The sequence below is a fragment of the Gallus gallus genome, chromosome 7 (genome assembly GCF_016699485.2).
Source record: "Gallus gallus isolate bGalGal1 chromosome 7, bGalGal1.mat.broiler.GRCg7b, whole genome shotgun sequence".
NCBI classification, from domain to species: domain Eukaryota; kingdom Metazoa; phylum Chordata; class Aves; order Galliformes; family Phasianidae; genus Gallus; species Gallus gallus.
This window is the reverse complement of record NC_052538.1, coordinates 25,268,148-25,288,349: the sequence shown is the minus strand read 5'-3', so window position 1 is coordinate 25,288,349 and position 20,202 is coordinate 25,268,148.

Genomic DNA, 20,202 nt, shown 5'->3' with positions numbered 1-20,202 from the left:
ACCCTATCTAAAGTAACCGTGGGTGGTGTTATCCATATAAAATCTTTGAGTCCTAATGAGCTTTTGTTCTCAAGTTATAACCCAAAAATACATCACCCGGCTGTTCCGTTCTCTGCTGAAGATCCTCACTATGATGTGAAAGGAAAAGAAATTAAAACCCTAGATAAATGTGTTTGATCTGCCACAAAGTGGGAAAAGACAACCCTATGTATTGTATTTCGTTGGGATTTTTTTTCTCTCTCTCTTTTTTTTTTTTTTTAACAAGCCCGTTTTCTGTTCATTGCCAAGTGTTTGAAGGCTGAAGATAAGCTGCATTTTTTGCTAACCCAGAGACAACTATGGCCTGAGCAGGAGCAGCTGCTGGCCCCACAGCATGGAATCATGAAACGGCTTAGGTTGGAGGGGATCTTAAAGCCCACCCACTCCCAACCTCCTGCAGTGGGCTGGTTGCCACCCACCAGCTCAGGCTGCCCAGGGCCGCACCCCACCTGGCCTTGAGCACCTCCAGGGATGGGGCACCACAGCTCTCTGGGCAGCTGTGCCAGGGCCTCACTGCCCTCTGATTGAAGAATTTCTTACTAACATCTAACATAAATTCCCTCTTTTAGTTTAAAGCCATTGTCCCCAGCCCTGTCACTACCAGACCTTGTAAAAAGTCAGTCTCCAATAGTGTCCACTGGAGCCTGGATACGGTATCACAAAGTGGTACCTAGAGTTCTTGGAGCTCCTGGGGGGAAAAGATGGCGGGTCCCCATGTCCCTCACAGGGATGGCAGCAGGAGAGCTCCTCACATCGCAGCAGTGTGATGGAGGAAGCCCCACAGTGAGGCTGTGTCACCTTGCAGCAGCCTGTGCAGGGAGCACAGCAATGCTGGGCCTTCTCCTCACAGACCCCTCCGCTTGGCGTTCCTGGCGGCCGCGGGCCAGACCAGAGCCAGGCCTTCACCAGGAGCCAGGACCGAGCCTGCCTTGGCGTGCTCACCTCTGCTCTTTAGGAGAGGGTACAGGCTGTACAATACATCATCTGTTATGCAATTAGACCTGTGCCCGGTTCCGGTTTGCTTCCCGGCGGCAAGAATACATCCTAGCTCGCCTCTCACCCCCAGCCCCATTCAGCCCAGCCACGCGCTGCTTGCTCCCCACCAGCAGCTCTGCTGAGCACAGCCAGCACTGCACCAACCGCAAGCCTGGCCTGCCAGGGAGCCAACGCGCCAGAGGGAGTTTTTTGGGTCTGTTTCAGCTCTGCCGCTGCTGTCCTGGAAATAATTGCACTCTGCTGCTTCTCTGAGTGCTTCTCCCTATCACACTCTGTTATACTGTGTTTAAATAAATGCCTGGGAACATTGGTGCGGGGAATGTCACAGATCATCCCAGAAGAATCAAGAATGCTTTACCAGTTATGTATCAAAGAAAGACTGAGGAAAAAAAAATCCCTGGATTAGGGATTGACAGGCTGAGAGAGCTGAGGCTGTTCAGCCTGGAGAAGAGAAGGTTGCAGGGAGACCCTAGAGCAGCCTCCCAGTACCTAAAGGGGGCTATAAGAAAGAAGGAGACAGACTCTTTAACAGTGTCTGCTGGGAAAGGGCAAGGGAAAATGGTTTCATAGAAAGAAGAGGAGATTTAAATTGGATATAAGGAAAAAGTGTTTTACAATAAGGGTGCCGAGACATTGGCAAAGGTTGCACAGAGAGGTGATGGATGCCTCATCCCTAGAGACGTTCAAGGTCAGGCTGGATGAGGCTCTGAGCACCTGATTGAGCTGTAGGTGTCCCTGCTCACTGAAGGGGAGTTAGACTAGGAGACCCTTAAAGGTCACTTCCAACTCAAATGTTTCTATGAGTCTATGATTAACATCTTTCACAATGCCAAAGGAAAGAAAACTCTTGGATTTGACCTCAGGAGCTGACACCCATCTCTGAACACAGAAGGGAAAGCTTCTCTAAAGAAAGAAGCCAGATACTTCATTAAAAGCAAACAGCAAGGCAAGGACACAGCCTGGAATCTAATAATTTCCCATCCATTGAAGCAACAGGTAGAAATGCCAGAAAATCTCATCTGCTCTGTTCAAAAGAGATTTCCTAGTATCTATGCTGGGAGACAATGAAAACTAGATAGAGCATTAGCTGTCATTAGAAAGTAAACAAAGAGAGTTGAAATTAATTCTTCCACTCACAGTTCAGAAAGATTTTGGAATTCAGCACTATCGCTAAGTCCCAGAAGCAGCAATCAACAGGTAATCTCTTCAGTGTAACCAGATAGCCCCGTCACATATACGGATTTAACAAGTGCAGCACCCCAGAGAGATACCAATTACAGGATAATCAACTTCCTCCTCCCTTGACACTGAGGAAAACTTTAATAAAATTGCAGTCAAACCCTTGCCACACCTTACTGAGTGCCTTTTCCTGTTACTTGTAGTAAACAGAAAGATACAGATTTGGCATCAGTGAAAAAATAAGAATGCTGTTTTCCAAAATCAACAAAAAGCACAAATATTTGACTACGTAAAATCTGATCATTTCACTATTACTGTGGGAAAAAGAAACAAGATAGCTTGCCATAGATAACAGCCAGGTGATTATCACACTGCTTTGAGTAGCTCAAGAAGCAAGTCTTAAGGTTTTGTGAGTTAAAGGCATAACTGACTTCAACTGCCCGCTCCATCACCTCAGGTGAAAGCTGCTGGCAGCCCAAAATACCCCCATTATCTCAGAAATCCATCCTGGACTATGGAAACCCACAGCAATTCACCGAAATCGTTGGGATTACAGAAGGAAATTCTGTATTTGCCTATCATGAGACCGTCCTGTTGCACTCTTCCTTGAAGTTAAGTCCGGCGCATACTTTGCTACGATGCAGCAGAAGGGCAGAGGCTGAAGAGCTGTTTGGGCAGATGGTTTGTCTGGAATAGGGCAGAGAACCTGCCCTGCCAAACCGCCCTTCAGCGTATTTAAACTTACTGCATACTACAAAAAATAATCACATTGAAAAAAAAAAAAAAATCTAAGATATCCAGGGGTGAGAAGAAAGTCAAGTATTCATTTTGAATTATTAAATATTTGAAATAATAAAATAAATTATTAAATAATTGAAACAATAAAATAACTCAGAGCAGCTGTAATGCCATTATATGACTGCTGTACAACAGTGCTTGTGATACCCCTCCCTGACAGTGCTGGGGCTCTGGGTGTGGAGCTGCTGCCGCTATTCCCTCCTGTCCCCTCCCACCTCTCTGCCTTTTACCGATGGGCTAAGTATGAGCCGGGGTCACTCTCAGCCTGAGGACCCTACACCTCCAGCACCCCCTCCCACTAACAAGTAGAGGGACCAAAAAAACCATTTCCCTTGTCGGACACCTCCTTCCCCTCTCAGTTGTCTCCCTTTATTTTTTTAGGCAGAAAAGATAAAGAAAGCAAAGCAAAAGAGATGTTGAATGACAGCCATGCAGGCACAGCCCTAGCGTGATAAAGGGGGTACATTTGTTGTATTAATTCCTCACATCCTACAGCTTTGCTCTCTGCTGCTCTTGGTCCTTCCTTATTTCCTGCTCTCTCTCACTCCCCCTTTCTCCCTTCCCACTTCTTTCTCTTTTCCTTGGCTTTACAGCTTCAGTCTCCCACATATTTGGAGAGTATTTCCTTTCTTTCCCAGATACCCTCTTGTCCTTTTTCTCAAATCTCTTCCAAACAGTCATCCTCTGAAGACCTTAACATCAACTCTCCTTGTTCTTATTAGATCGAGCTGCTCTCCTTTGCTGTGTGTTACTTGAGCCATATCTCTAATTTATAGAGTATTTACAACGCTGTGCACATAAAGCATATCTGAGCATTTCAGCATGGAAGCAATTGCTTTTTACAAATCTGGAATTGACAGTTCTAAAATGCTTGTAACTGCAGGACTGTCTTTCATACACTCACAGATTTTAAGGCCAGATGGGACCATTAGATCATCTAGTCTGAGCTCATCTGAAAACCTGCTCTGGTTCTTCCCTAATAATGGGTGTCCATGCGATGCCATCAGGACCTACCAGCACAGCATCCCAGGATCCGTATTTCAGTTGTCACTATGCACAGTGCAGCCAGCGTATCAGCTGCACGAAGCATCCTTCCAACCACCGGGGCACCCAGCAACCCTCACTTTCCTCAGGCAGAGAAAAGCACAAAGAAGCAGGCAGGTAAGAAGAGAGATAAAAGCAAGGCTATCCATTTCAGAAAAAAGTCCCCAAAGCAGCTCTCAGAAAATCACATATTCCCATTGTGTCATTCCTATTGAAACACAGCCTAAATTTAAGGGACAAACGAAAAACAAAAACTCAAACAACTCCTGGACAAAGAAGCTAACTGAAATACAACAAAATAAAAATACACGTGCAATATTACCTGTGTTCACACTCCACAACCTCCAATTTCTTGCCATATTTTATGTTTCCATTTTAAAATCTTACTTCTATTTTTCACCTTTTATTATCTATGTTATATTTCGCTGTTATCATATGACTGAAAACCTAAATAATTTGTTTACATAAAGCTCTGGAGTTATATTTAAAAATCTGGCAGAAATGCTGGCATTCGGATAGCTCGGGCATATAAATAGGGTTTTGTCTTCAATAAATTCTTGTGCCTTGCATGTGCAAAATAGAACACATAGGAAAAGTTAAAGATCAGCCAAAAACCAGAATTTACATTCAATTAGAGAATGTAGTAATTTGGGCTGCACATAATGGGAACCTACTAGTAATTTATGCACATGTCCCCATAATTTCAGTATCTCCCAAGAAGACTGCAGCAATTTTCTTGTTTGCTTCTAATCCACAGGTTTTTTTGTGTAGGTGTGTTTTAATGCCTTTCCCCTTTTCTGTTGTACGTATCTGCATGAGAATATGTACAATTATCATCTTTAAAAGGCTAACTTAAGCTTCTGAGTTTTAAATGCAGCTCTCAAAGGGATAGCTAATTTATACTTCATTCCTTGACTGTTAACTGGATTGGGAAAATAGAAGTAAAACCAAATTATTTTTGCCAACTGATTGATTTCAGAAAATCTTACACCAGCCAATATGCAAATTTCTTAATGAAAACCATCCTGGGAATTTATTAAACCGTTCATACTGAAGAAATTACTTTCATTTACATCGAAAAGTGAAATACTCTATCTTGACCTATATATGTGCTTGCCAAGATTCTATCTCCACTATACTCAGTGTCTTTACCATGCTATCACCATGAAGAAGAGCAATTTCTCCTCTTTTTTTTCCCCTTTTTAATAAAAAGGCAAATAATAGGCACTGCCAATAGCCATTGTTGACCCAAGTCAAAAGTGTTTGAAATTAATTTATCCGCTTTGGATGGTGTATAAATTTCTCATTACGAGTGTCAGTGATGGACAAGAAACCATTCCAAAAAATGTATTGGGTATCATGCCAAACTCTGTAATCAAGGTCTCTTGCAGAGACTCTGGAGTATACAAAGGGTTTCACACAGTCAGGAGCGTTAGCTATGCATGCTTTCCCGTTGCCTGGGCTCAGCCAAATACTCTGTGAGAACAACACGTATATACACTTTGTTTGATTATGCCTCGCAGATGCTTTTTTGTTTTATATTTCAAGCTTTGTCAAGTCTAATGTTTGTTCTTTCTTCATCCTTCGGCCCTCCCCTCTTCCCCCCGCCCTCCCCCAAATTTCAGAACAGCTTCCTAGACAGACCTGGTATCGATTACATAAACTGACTTTCTTGGAAAGTAAAGCATGTGTGTGGTGGGGGGGGTGGGGTGGAATTGGGATTTCTTCTACTTGCAACCGAAAATGGCAGCCGTTGAACAGATCTGGTCAATGACAGTAAGAGAATAAGCCCAGCAGAAAGTGGTAATATATTGTGTTACACTTACGCCAACTTGCCAAGTCAAGTTCTTTTTCTCAAGCGCATGTACAGTTTGTTCTTGCTATCCTCAGTTAACTCTGCTCTCTGAATAGAGGAGATGGGAACCGCTCAAAGGCCACAATAGCATGTTCTACTTAAGGTTTCCTCTCCACACTAACCATTGTGGATAGTACCCTTTATAACTACAGTCAAGCGCTCTTGAATAAGAATGCTCTCATTAACAATATGAAGCAAAGTTTTCTTTACCTTGCAAGAATGCTGTTAAATCACATTTTCCTTATTACAGGCAAAGTACCTGCTGCTAAAAAGCAACACAAATTTGGCTCGATTTCCTCGAACAAATTTGAAGCTTCCTACAAAACTAGCAGCAAAAGAGCATCAAAATGACAATATTGTACAAGAAATGCATCAGGAATGACTGATTAATTTAAGTTTCTATGGGAACGTGAAAAATGACATATTGGATCAGATGAGTGGCCTGTTTAGTCCAAGATATTGTCAACTAATATCGCATACTGCAGCACATGAAGGTTTAGAGACCCATACCAAACATCTGTCACCAAAAGCCTAGAAAACACAGGTAGGGCAGCTTAGTTCAAGAGCAAAGCTCAGGTGAAGCTCTGAGGCCGATGGGCTGAGATACTCTCTGTAGCTGGGATATGAGAAAAATTACTGGCAATATTGCTAGAACAATTTCCATTTTTTTAATCACTCAACCTTGGTAACACTCCTTTCTAAAGCTGAGTTTGCCAGGCAGGGGAATCTGCCAAAGGGTGGGTGGTTTAATGTCAAAATTTGATCCAAATTTTTATAGGTTTTTTTTTTTTTTTAATAAGGAACATAACAAACAATCTTGAATATTATACATTATAACCATTATGAAGAGCGCTAATGAAGGCATTATTTTCTTCTTTATAAAATACTGCTTAAAAAGAAGATATACATACAAATTTTTACCAGAGCAAGGATGTTTTTTTTTTTAATTCAATTAGCTAATCAATGAGGACAGCAATCACATCTGTCAGTGCTTTATACTTACTACATAGCCGTTTTACAATCTAATCTATTATAAAACCAGCAACAAGATACAACTGGAATACATGGGATACAAAGGCAAAATAACACAGTAAGGCAAAGTAATAGAAAGAGCAGCATTGTCTGCAGAGAAAAGGTGACCAAGTCCCTACTACTGCTAATCACTGTAATTTCACAAGACATGACCATTTCATTGTTTTCCTACCAGACTGACTTTTTCCTCACTCCAAAGGATTTCATTCCTAAAAACTGCCCACTGCAAAAAGTCCATCATCAAGTGTTTGTGTGCCAGCAAGTGGGGGCATTATGTTTCATCATTATAATCACACTAGTGGTGATTACAGTGTGTTTACCCTTGGGTTCAGTCTAGGCAACTTTTTGTTTGTAAAACTGACAAACTAAATATAGCATCTCAAAATGCATGAAAATAGAATTTGAACAGGAAGAATTTCTTCGAGAAAATACAGCATATTTTTGCCACAAAACGTCTGTGGTCAATTTTTTCTGCTACAAAACATCTCTAGCAGATCTTTTTCATTTATGAGAGTGATAGCCTAAGAAATTCTATCAAAAAAATGCTTTTAAAGGATGTATTGAAACTCCACAGAAAAAGGCAAGACAGACAGACTGAAAATTATTTTCAGCAGCAACCTTAACCTCTGCAGAGATAGACAATCTTTTAATTACATCACCATATACCATAAGAACATATTAAACAGCACTAAGCATTAGGAATAACATAGAGTAATGATAATGAAGTGGCTGGCACAGTTTGCCCATCCACATTTGCAATTAAATTAACTTTCTAGTTAAGCTAATTGTTTCTGGCATGACAATATGGAGCAGTCAGTTAAGACACAATTTCTTTAATCACGCTCTGTTTTCCTGTGTCGAACAAGAAATTGATAGAATTAAAGGCTGGATTCTGTGCAACGTGGCATTTTGTCTTGGCACAAGCACAGCAGTGCTGGCTGTGGATCTCCCTGAAATCTAGAAGATTCAAGTGCCCTTGTTTGAGCCCCTCTGCTATCTGCCCAAACACGAAGCAAAAGAGAATGATTTCCTGGAGGCACCCTTGGTCCATGAGGTTACCCACCAGCAATATGGAAGCTGGAGAAGATGGTAGGGAAGAGAGCAAAGTACAAGACAACAGGAAATTGTAAAACCAACACTTTTACCCAACAAATTTTCATTTTCAGGATACTCTGAACCTGGCACCTAGCCATGGCCATTTCCATTCTCTACTGAATTCCTGGAGTTTGTGGGGGGGGAAAAAAACAAACAAACAAAAAAAAACCTCAGAACAGTGTCCTTGCTGCATCCCACAGGCCTGGTATCCTGTATCCTCACCAGTGAGTTCTTTCTTTTATTGTTACCATAACACCAAAGCAGTAACTCCAAAGGTGTTACTGGTCCAAAGGTGGTTTTGATCATGTCTAAGAGCACAGGTTAAGGACTACATTTATGCAGCTCAATATTACAATGGGAACACTAAACCTCTCCCTTTAGTCAAGAAGGAGCTGTCATCCATGTAAAGCTAACGATTCGCTATCGTGCAGCACCTCCAAACCAATAGATACTGAGAGCAGTTACTTGTGTACCTCCAAAAGGTGCTTGTTTAGTTATATGTGATAGCAATATTCCATTGGAGAACACAGCACTGAATTATGCCCCATGCCTGGCTCAGCTTAGTCCATAAGTGCTTTTGAGAGTTCAGATTTTAGCAGCCTTACTGGAACTAAAATATTTACACATATTTGTTGAGAAGGGATTTGAAGTTTGACTTCACAGTTGCCCTAAGACATGGCTAAGAAAAAAAAAAAAAGGGAAAAAATGTAGGTTGGAAACAGTGTCTTTAGTTTATATTTTCTCCCATTTTAAGTAGAATCCACTTCAGTCTTTTCCACGTCTAGTTGATGCCATGTAGGAAGAAAGAATCTATAAGTTTTTCTGAACTGGTATGTTTTAATAGAGTAAAATATTAAGACTTCTTGCTCCTGCTGCCCATTAATGATCTACAGCAAAGAAATGCCTATGAAGCCCTTCATTTCAGAGACTTCATGTTCACCAGCGAAATATCACTATCAGTCCTTTAGGACAAAGATGAAGAGACAAAGAGCAACTAGAGGGCCACTTGAGGAGTTCAGCCACATTGACTTTAGAGCTTGTCTTAAACACTGCATATGGCTTGCCTCCTCTCCCTACAGTGCACACACGCATCCATCTGGCAGTAAGAAGCCATCACAGAGAGGTTGACAAAAACTTACTGAAATCACTGCATTTAAGAACTGCTTTTTATTTTTGCTAAGTACAAATAAACATTAGGATCCTCTATTGAGCCAAATAACCAAAACAATGGGAGAACAACCAAAGCATAAACATATGGTAAGTCTGGAATGAAAATAAACCCTGGAGCCTGGATGGTTAGGACCTTGATTGGTAACAGAATGCTTGTTTTGAATGTTTGTGGGAGAATCACAAATCAAAAGCCAGAAGGAAGCATCAAAAAGAGCCACAAAAGCATCAACAACTTGACTTTAAGATAAACCCTAAGAAAGCTATTTGGACAGGTGCTGACTGGGAGAGATTGGGAGTTGTAAGCAAGGGAATTATCTCTTGTTTGATTCTACCTGGAGATACAGAGATCAGGACTTTGTAAATAAACAGGATTGCATCAAAGACAGGTGACTCAATCATCAGTTACTCTTCGTAACATTCAAACTGCATGCTTCCTATGGCAGGACTAAAGAAAGAAAGCCCCCTTGTTCTGGTTTCCAAGAACAAAGCTCGTGAGTTGGTATCGCTCTCAGGGCAGAACAAAAGGGAGCACACAATTCAAACATGTAAATCACAAGAGGAGTTAAAGTAGCATCTGAAAACTTACTGGTAAAGATGAATCCTTATTAGAAAGTCAATGGCAAAGCGCCCAAAGAGACTAGGAGGTGCAGTTGGAACAGCTGTAGTTTGAAATAACATTGGAAAGGGCTTACAAAAGCTTTGACCAACTTGGAAGTTGCTATCTGATAAGCTGCAGAAAGGGCTCAGGAAACTGAAAAACGTTCTGGAGAATGAAAATGAACCAGTATCAACAACTGTAGCACTCCAAAAAGAGGGGAGAGAAAGAACTCTATTTGAGTTGAGTGGGAACAAAGCCTTCCCTGATACACTCAAATATCAGCAAGGACCTCAAGGGCAAATTGGCTATGAACCAGCTTTGCAGACACTCAGGTAGACTCAGAAATAAAGATCAGTAAAAGACAAAAAGATACTGTACTGACTGCAGAATTTACTATAGATCCTGAACTTTTTCACAGCTGCATATCACAAAAGGAAACAGCTGCTGCAAACAGAAGACAACACCCGCAATTTGCCAAGATCTCTAAAGCACAGTTCTGTATCTCAGATTCAGATCAGAAGTTCTAATATGGTTAATGCCATCATTACCATTTGTAGAAAAGTGAGGACTAACCCAAGCTTATAAATCAACAGAAACTGGCAACAGTGGCAACACTGAAGGAATGCAGTTGAGGTCATTACTGATCCTGAAGGAAAAAAAAAAAAAAAAAAAAAGGAGAACGATTATAAATGCAGGCCTTTAAGAAAAGAGGATTTTACTATATATTCCAAACCAGATCCAACCACAAGGCAGGTGGGAGGGGAACACCAAGCTGATCCAACTCAGGAGACTCAAGCACCAGCTTGTAGTTCCTGTATAGATCTTAACCAGTACCTTAAAGCAATAAGAATGGGATACTTAGCATGTAGTAAGACATGATGTGAAATTCACAAGCATCATGAACTCTGAGTCAGACCTTAGTTATGATAGCAGAAATAGAAGAAAGACAGGGGAATAGGTAATTCAACATCCAGATTTTTTTTATTTTTATTTTTTGCAGGGCTCAAGTCCCGCCTTTAGAGGCAGAAAATCCACTAGAAATTAGTCTGTGGCTGCTTTCCAGCAAATAAAGGATGAGGAGTGTTTGAATTTTGCTTTGAGATCCTAAATCTCTGGGGAACTTCAGCTGCTGAAGTTCTTCTGGATCTGGAACAAGAGTAAATCTCTATTCATTTGCTGAAGGCTTCTGACAATAGACAGAAGGAGATGGGGAAAGAGGGAATGCAGTGGAAAAATGTAGAACTGATAGATAAATACTAACTATAGGAAAACTAAGAAGGGGGGAGCACATGAACTCTCAGAAAACACGTTGACTTCTAATCTGGCACCCTACCAAGAATTCAAACAGAAACTAGAAAGTGATTTTGTTTTGCTAGGAATTATTCTTACTCTGTACTTTCCTGTTTCAAAACACGAGTGATGCTGGGGAAGATAGTCACCCAACTGGCATCCTTCTTTTTCACAGAGAAGTGGTAAAGAAGCTATATGAGACATGGAAGAAGCATGCCATAAAGTTATAAGAGATCTTTCAGCTCAGAGCTCAGATTCTGAGTCCAGTTGAGAAAAAAGAAGTGACAGCATCAGACTGTAGAAAACAACACAAAGTTGTTTAGCATGTGCTGGCCTACTACCGTAAGAAAAAAAAAAGTGTTCTAGATGCTGGTGAAAGCCCAATCTGGTTTACTACCCTGAATGTTAAAAGAAGTGGCTATTGGCAAGTGGAAGTGTGTCCAGAGGGACAAGGAAAAAAAAAATGCTTTCACAGTAGGACAAGGACTGTGGCAATTTAAAATGATGGCTTTTGGCTACTGCAGTACCTCAACTACATTTAAAAGTCTAACGAAGAGAGTATTACATGGCATGCCTCTCTCAGCCTGTTTGTTATACCTAGATGATATCCTGGTGCATGCTAAAGTGTTGGAACAGGAACTGATACGTTTACAAATGGCTTGTAATTAGCTTAAGGCTGTTAGTCTGAAACTGAAAAGAAATGCTGGGTGTTTGTTTCAAAAAGAGGTAATTCACCTTGGGCAAAGCCAGTGAGGAAGGAAGCAAGATTTCCTCGGACTGGGAGAAGCTGCCCAGAGCTCAGCAGCTGCCCCTGTGCTCGATACAGGCTGGCTTTGGGAGGACGTGGTTTCTTTTTATGGGACTATCAATGTATTTTTTAGCATTGTGCAACCACTGAGCGCATTAGGAAAATGGCTCATGTTTTGGGAATCCCAAGATAGCCAGGAAGACAGCGCTCTATAGGTTCATAATCACCCAGGGCAGTGCCTCCTGGTGCGTGGCCCATGAGATCATTACAATGCTAATAATCTCTTGGGAAGCACCTTTAGTTCCCTTTTTCCCATGAGCTGCAGAGGAACAAATGTTCCTGCTGCACCCATTGAAAAAGCATTTGTGTCATCTTCCCAGGAAGACAGCATAATATATGACATAAAACTAATTTGGTAAGCGTAGCCCTTGGAAGAGAAATTCCTTGAAAAACCAATCTGAGTTGGAAGATGAACTAGAATGCAGGCAACAGAGAAAGGGAATAAGAGAGAAAGGATAGGCCAAAACTCCATGCATCTGGAGAGCTTTTGTCTGCATTGGTGGCCACAATGAGATGCCAGGGGATGAGGAAGAACAGAGCAATGCAGTTTGTTATTTCCCAGTCACACTCTCCGCTTCCAACTGATTCAAGCTCTGAGGTTTCCTGACCCATATATAGTTTACATGCAGTTGGTAATTCTCAATGATTTTGTCTTTCATGAACTCAAATTGTGCAAACGTGTCACATCCTCAGTGTCATTTGGCAGCGAGCTCTGCTGGTCTACCACCCACTTTGTGGAGCCATTCAACACTTCAGAGTATCCTTGCCCTCCTTTGAAGTTTTTTCCTGTCCTACAAAAGCGTGCAGAAATGAAAGGTCCAAAACGTGAGTGCATTCAAGGTGAACCTTGATATTCTTTGTGTTGTCCTCAATTCTTTCCCTGGTATCTATTAACATTTCTTTAATCATTGTGAAGCACTGAAGATTTCACAGAGCTGTCATGTTCTCAGCACCTCGCTCCTTCATTGTAACAGTCAGCTCTGTTCTACATCCTGTCATTATCTTTGGGGAGGGTGGGGGGTTCTGGGTTATTTGTTTTTGGTGTTGTTTTTTTTTTCTTTTTTTTTTTTGTAAGCTTTTTACATAACTTGCACTGGTGTCAGAGGTGACGAATACCACACAGCTGCATCACGGCGTACTAACAGAGAACACTGATCTCATATCCTTAAGCAAAGATCAAAGCTACCAGCCAATATTTGCAGCTGATTACCTGCTTCCTTGTTGTCTTCTGCAACCTTACTTTTTTTCAAACTGATCCCAGTTCTCCTACCTCTCCCCCAGGACTTTTGTTGATTTTGGAGACCTTTCTATAGCAAACAATTCTTATTTTCTGCATTCCAGTTCCTCAGCTCAACCTCCAGACCCAGTTTTCCCCAGTCGTACTCCACTTCTTGTTTCCTCCCACATTTTCACTCCAATTTTCAGCAAGATTCTGTCTACCAAGCCACCTGCGTTGGGCAGTTCCTCTCTGTGACACACTGAAGGAAAAGCCAGAATCCCCTCTCCACTCCCAGCTCTAGGATTATAGTGCCAACCTGCTTCAGACCAGCTGCGATCCACGTGTGTCAGGATGGCTTGGCTTTTGCTGCACTGATCTTGGGAGAAAGACCACAGAAGACAACTACTCAAGAGCATACAAAGGACAGATGTCTGTAAGGACAAAAATAAGGTTTAACACAAGAGAGCTCCTTTCTACAGCTCTTCAAGGAAAAAAATAATGACTGGCCCCAGATCCACCCGAAGCCAAGCGTACATTGGTAACACAGACCTATTCAGAGCAAGTAGTGTTTTTCTACGCAAAAACACACTTGCTGTTCTCAGGCTTTAAAACAACCTCTCTTTCTGTTCTGTGATACTTGGGGCACATTTGGCAGCTTCAGTGCTCTTTATGTCAGTGGTTATTTACGGAGAAGAAAATAACAGCTACATATTACAGATAGCAAAACTGAGACAGATCTTGAGAGAGGAACTTGACCAGTACCACAGCAGACACTGGTAACGTAAATGAGAGCAGAACAGATGTTTTCCACGCTTCAGACAAAAGGCACTGTGTATCCCCAAAACAGCACTGTACTGAACAAATAATGATGCTGAACACTTAGTGAACCTCACAGATAACATATTCTAGTCTTGAACTATAGAACGAGCAAATCAATATACTAATGTTAAAATATAATAAGGGTATCAAAATAAAAAAAAAAATGGATCAAGGAAAGTGATCTCCAGTTAACTGAATTGATATCACATCCACTAGAATGCCTAGAATGCAATGATACAGTATAGAACACCTTCACAAGGCTCACTGAAGAGGGTATAATAAATTAATGCTCAGCTTTCTGACAACAGGAAAAAATATGTAGTGTTAGGAAAAAAAAAAAAAGCATCTTCCCCAAGTCCTACTGCTTGTGTTTTCTTCCTTGTATGTGATCATGCTTCTTTTGATAAACTCCACCATAAGTAGCACTGCGTGCAGACAACAAGAAAGCTTTTCAAAATCCAGACCCTGCCTGAATGTTGTGCTTCAGTCAGAGGTGTAAAAACACCCAAGGACATAATTTAACTAATGTAAGCACTTCAGGACTCCTAGTGAAACTGCTTGGAGTGGTGTATTCAGTTGTTTAAGGCTTTTTTTTTTTTTTTTTTTTTTTGTCACAGGCAAGATATATGTTTACATGGCAGACTTAATTGCTGTTTTCAGAGGACTAATGCTGTGTAAAATCATAGTCATCAATACAGCCATTTATTTTGACTATAATTAACAAATCAAGTCACAGCACGTTTTACTTATTTGCCAATCTGTTGAATATTCACACCGGCCCCAAGTCGCCTATTCATTTAGCAGTAAACATGTAGCCTAGCAACTGACTGTCAATATCAACAGTGGTTGATGAAGTTGTTAATCTCTGGAAGACTGACAGTTTAAGCCAAATTCTCCTATGCAAAACGCTCATTGTCTAAGCCGTACATTAGCCCACAAGGATATCTATGTTCAAAAGATACCACATCTCCTTCCACTATTAAAATTAAATGAAGTGTGCTGGAGGCAGGAAAAGGCTATATGCTTTGCCTGCCATGCATGCTTTGCATGCGCCACAGCATCCAGCATTGTGTTTGCAGGATGTATTGACCATTGCTAATTTCCAAAGAATTGAAGACACTTTTGCATCTGTTCATCATCGTGAAATAAACCGTCATATAAGTGCACACTGCGCACCAGAATATTGATGAGGTCAGAAGAAACACAAATATCCCCTTTGCTATGCAAATCTATGTTGGAATTACGAAAGAGAAAGCACATAGGTATGGATAAAGAGCTTTAAGCTGGGGCACTGAGAATCAAAATCAGAGTGAAGGAATTTAAGAGGCACAAACAGATTGATTAGGATAACGAGACAAGAATACGATTTAGCCTGCAGTAAAACTCAACACACTACGATTGAACTCAACAATTTTCTAATCATTTAGTTGTACAGCTCAGAAGTCCCACCAACACAGTACGTGAAAGACACAGACAGGCAGACTAATTATCTGCAAATACGCAGAGAGGAGTTTCAGAACAGCAGGAAAACCTATTGCTTTGTGCTGCCTGTGACAGGCTTGAGCTGCAGCACTTCGCCCAAAGAAAGTACAGCCTATCTTGCTTTGATATTGACAGCCATGCCAAGTGCAGTTGAAATACTGGAGTGTAAAGTCCTACAACAGCAGTGCCAGAATGATATCACCCCTTCTCAAGTACTTATAGAAGAGAGATTGTTATCATTAGCAGAGAATCTGGGGAATGGGAGAAAGCAGAATGAAGGAGGTCTGGAGAGACTACCTGTAGGACTTCTTGCTCCAAGAACCAGCAGTACTACCACCCTGCAAGAGTCTTCCCTGAGCTATGCCAAAAACCATCCATCCCCACAACTTCTCCATGGCAACTCTAACTTCTTGATGAAACGTGACCATGTGCATCACTCCTATCTGGATTCTCCCTGTGGCCAACATTGTTTTAGAAGCATGAATGTACCCCAAACCAGACATTCTTTCATGAAGAGACTGCAGGCACTAAGCAGAGCTGTTACTTCACATATCTTTCAGACTACATTGCCATTTATACTCATTTCATTGTTATTCATTTATATTCATTTCATTGCTATTTGCCATTTTTGCAACAGCGTGATATCGCCTCACGTTCAGTTTGCAATCTACTATAACCCTCTGAGATTCTTCTGAAGAACTGAACCCAAACGGTTGATCCTCATTTTGCGTTCCTGCAGTTTATTATTTTTGCTAATCTGCCATGACTCTCTTCTTACTTTGCAGTCTCATTCTGTTCCTCCAGACCTTTTTTCTCATTTTTCAAGGCTGTTCTGAACTCAGAAGGCTTTGCAGTCCCTTTCACATTTAGTCCTCTATAAATTTAAAGAACATAATACATATTGCATCGCTCAGGTCATAGTCTGATGAGAGCCAAGCCACAGCTCCACAGAACCTCATTCAGTATATCCTTCTGTTTTGATACTCCTCCATACAACCAAAAATTATTCTCAAAAACTGTTTTTCCAGCCAGTTTTGTCTCTACCTAGCAGCATTTTCATCTAGTCTAGGTTTCCCTTGACACAGAGAATGTCATACAAGCCAATTCTAAAGACCTCATTACACTCAAGAGACATTATGTCAATTGTTTCTTCCATAAAGTCTGTTACCCTGCTACACAAGGAAATTCAAGAGGTTTGACAATTCATTCTTGACAAATCCAAGCTGGCAGCTATTCATTTCCTTGCTATCCTTCAGCTGCTTTTCTTTGGTCTGATTTTTTTGTTCTAGAATTTTGCTGTGGACTGAAGTTGATACTGATTGGTCTTGTAATTTGCTGGCTGCTCTGTTTTCCCACTTCTTCAAAATGAGAGGCACGGTGTTTGCTCTTTTCCAGCCTCTGGTACCTCATCTATCTCAACATGAGCCCTCAAAGATAACACTAATGGCTCTGAGACTGCTTTAGGCAAAGCTTTAAATATCTTGGAATGAAGTCACTGAATGAAGTCCATCACAACCAGACAACTGAAAGCACCTAATTCATCTATAACTCCCTAACCTGTTCTTTTCTATCTTTGGCCAAGATTTTGTCCCCTTTCCGTCCTTTTTAATAGTTCTAGTAATGTGAAAATGATCAGATTTTTAGGGGAGGTTCAATCGAAAGAAAAAAAAATACTCTGGAATCTTCCATTAGCAGCTTGCTTTCTTTTCACTAAGCAAAGCAGCGATCACCATCCCAACTGTCCTCTTAATATACTTCAAGGATGATTCCTCCTCACTTTGAAGTCTCCAAACAGTCACACCTCAGTGTCTGTCCCTTCCCAATTTTGGCTCTACTTATCTTATTTTTGAGAATTCATCCTTGGTAGTCTGACATATTTCCACTTTGATATGTTTCCTTTTTACCTGTGCAGAGCCTACTCTTCAGCCAAGCTGATCTTTATAGTAGGTTCATACGTGCTTGTACTGTTGCCTCATGTCTTTGAGGATCTGGCAGCTAATTTATCCTTACTGTCAACTCCAGAGAGATCTTAGCTATCATTCTCTCAAGTCCATTTTTATTGCACGGTTTTTTTTCTTCCATCTCTTCACAAAGATTATGAAATCTCATTTCATGCTCAATTTCACCCCAACTTGCCTATTACCTTCATGCTTTTAGCTACTTCCCCATTATTGTCTAAAATCAGATATAAAATAGCTCTTCCTCTGTGTGCTCTTTACGTTCCGTTAGAAAAAAAGTAATAAAAATCAAGACTAAAACAAAATGCCTCCTTAGAACTTCTACAACTGTTCTTTTTCTATGTGGTTTTTTTTTTTTCCTGGGAGAAATCTGCAGGCACATGGAACTTCATATGAAAATGTTTTTGTTTTTGAAATTCATAGAAGTATCAATTAAAAAAAACCAAAATACCTATTTGATCTTCTTTGTTCAGTGGGTTGCAGTACATCACAGCCTCATTAATTCTGATACAAATTCATCAAATCTCTTCCCCCCCATATTTTAGGGCTTAAGATACATTCTTCCTTTTCCTCTGTATTCTCTATACAGCAATCTTTGCCAATCCCTGTTAAACTTCTCCTTCATACCCCTTCTTTTAAGGTACACTATCAAATTCAAGATGCTTGACCAAAATTTTGCCAGCTTTAAGCTTTCATTCACTCTCTCATAGCAGTTTCTTCCCCATACGCCCTCTCACAGGGCTCTCACAGCAGCACGCTCTGCACACTACAACTTGCACCACTGTCCCCAGCTTACACACAGCTGCTAAGCTGTGGTCCATCTCTAAGGGCAGGTTCAGGTGTTTGTCATCACCTTGGCCAGAACCTTAAATCTACTCCACTGAGCTGGATTTAGGTCTTGCCAGCATCTTCAGGTTTATGGTCTGAGCATCCTCTGAGGCATATCTGGAGCACCTGGACTGGGTGATGGTGGAAGCGGTAAGGTCTGTGTCAGTTTGCACTGAACACACTGTACCCCATCCCACTCAGTAATGCCCTCCCAATGGAATGTGTGTCAGTGGAGCAGCTCAAAGCCTTGCAGGACCCCATGTGCATGAATCTCTGGGAAGGAAAGCAGTTGCCTAACATGACCCTGGATATTTCCTCAAAGAGTGGTAGACCGAAACCACTGAAGTACATTCCGTTCCCCTCAGTGGAGGCAGCTGACAGCGTGGCTCTCCCTGGCTCCCACTGCCTGCTCCTTGCAGGGCTCGATGCACAACAGGGCAGTGTTTGTGTTTTTCTCTTACTGCATCACATCTCAGGTGAGCTGGTTACCTTGAATGAGTCTAAGCTACAGAAACATGTACAAGTTCTTAGTTTCCTTTTTAATTCAGCTTATATCTATGCATACTCTCCCTGTTATAAAACTTTTCTTCGCTGGGAACCAATGAAGTAGCTATCAGATCTCCTTTCATGCAAGAAGTTAGCACTTTTATTAGACATTCATTTACTCACTTAAAAACTGCTCCGTTTAAAAACAATATCCTACCAGCACCATCGCTGCCTGCATTTATTCTTTTATATAGGTTATTCTTCTATGAAATATTCATTCAAGTGGGCGCTGCTATATTTAGAATGCAGAGAAGTGTTTTATGCACGTAGTTGCTTTTGTATTCTTGCTATGCAGGCAATATAAAAAAAATTCAGCAAACCGCACTCCCATTGTGCTTCAATTCTAAGTTATGTATTTTGTCACATTCTGGCAAGATAAGAAATTTTGCTCCTCAGGAAATGGCTTCTATAGAACCTGACTTTGGGTGTCCAACAATCACATTCAGCTTTGTTTTCCCCCTCTCATTACTTTACTTTAAATTTGGTGTTTAAATTGTTTAAGCAATTTAGCCAAGAAAAGAGGCTCTATCAATCTTTTTCATGTAAATCTCATCCTCTTCACTCGACTGGTAACCTTACGCAATTTTACTCTTGACGTAGTTTTTATGGTACACAAATCACACCAGCTTAAAATACCTGGTGTCTTTGCAACACTCATTTTAAGCTGCTAATAAATTCTTAACATAACTTTTCAGCCATGTGAAGCTTTAACAGCCGAATTACTGCTTGACTCACTTGGTAGATAATTTAAAAAATACTCACTGGAGAAGTATGGACAATAAAAATCTTCATTAAAAAAAAAGTCTAATGTTTACTTAAATTATTTGAGGATGGGTGAGTGTCCCAAGGTTATAAAATCTCTCTACTTACGTAATCTTCAGAGAAAAGGTAGATAAATACAAACTTTGAGTTCATTTATTACTTCAAGTTGCATTACTCTTTTGAGTAATAATGAACAGGAATTTAAAAAAGCATGGTATCATAAATCCTAATATATGCAACTGGAGGGGAAGCAATATTGGTGAGCAGCTGTAATTTTCATGAAATAGTAACATTTTGCTTCACAAACGACCAAGCCCCCCGAAGAGCATGAAGATCATGAAACTAGTAACCAGACAAGCCAACAGAGAACAAGAAACCAGAATAGGTACATGGAGGCATCACAAAAACTAAACACAAGTTGTTCATCTCCTCCATCTTTCTGGTAGCTTGAGACTTATCTTCTGAACTCTTATTCCCTAGCACTTTCACCAAAAAGCTCAGTGAATTGGAGCAGCACCTGGAATTTCCTGTTTCCGGAAGACAACTATTTGGAAAATAGACTTCAGACTTAAGAAATACTTTCTGAAGCTTATGTTAGTCCTTTAATCTTAGTTCTGATTATATTGGACAACTGTATTGAACTTTACTGTTATGGTAAGGAAATCTACTGTAAGATATAAAGTC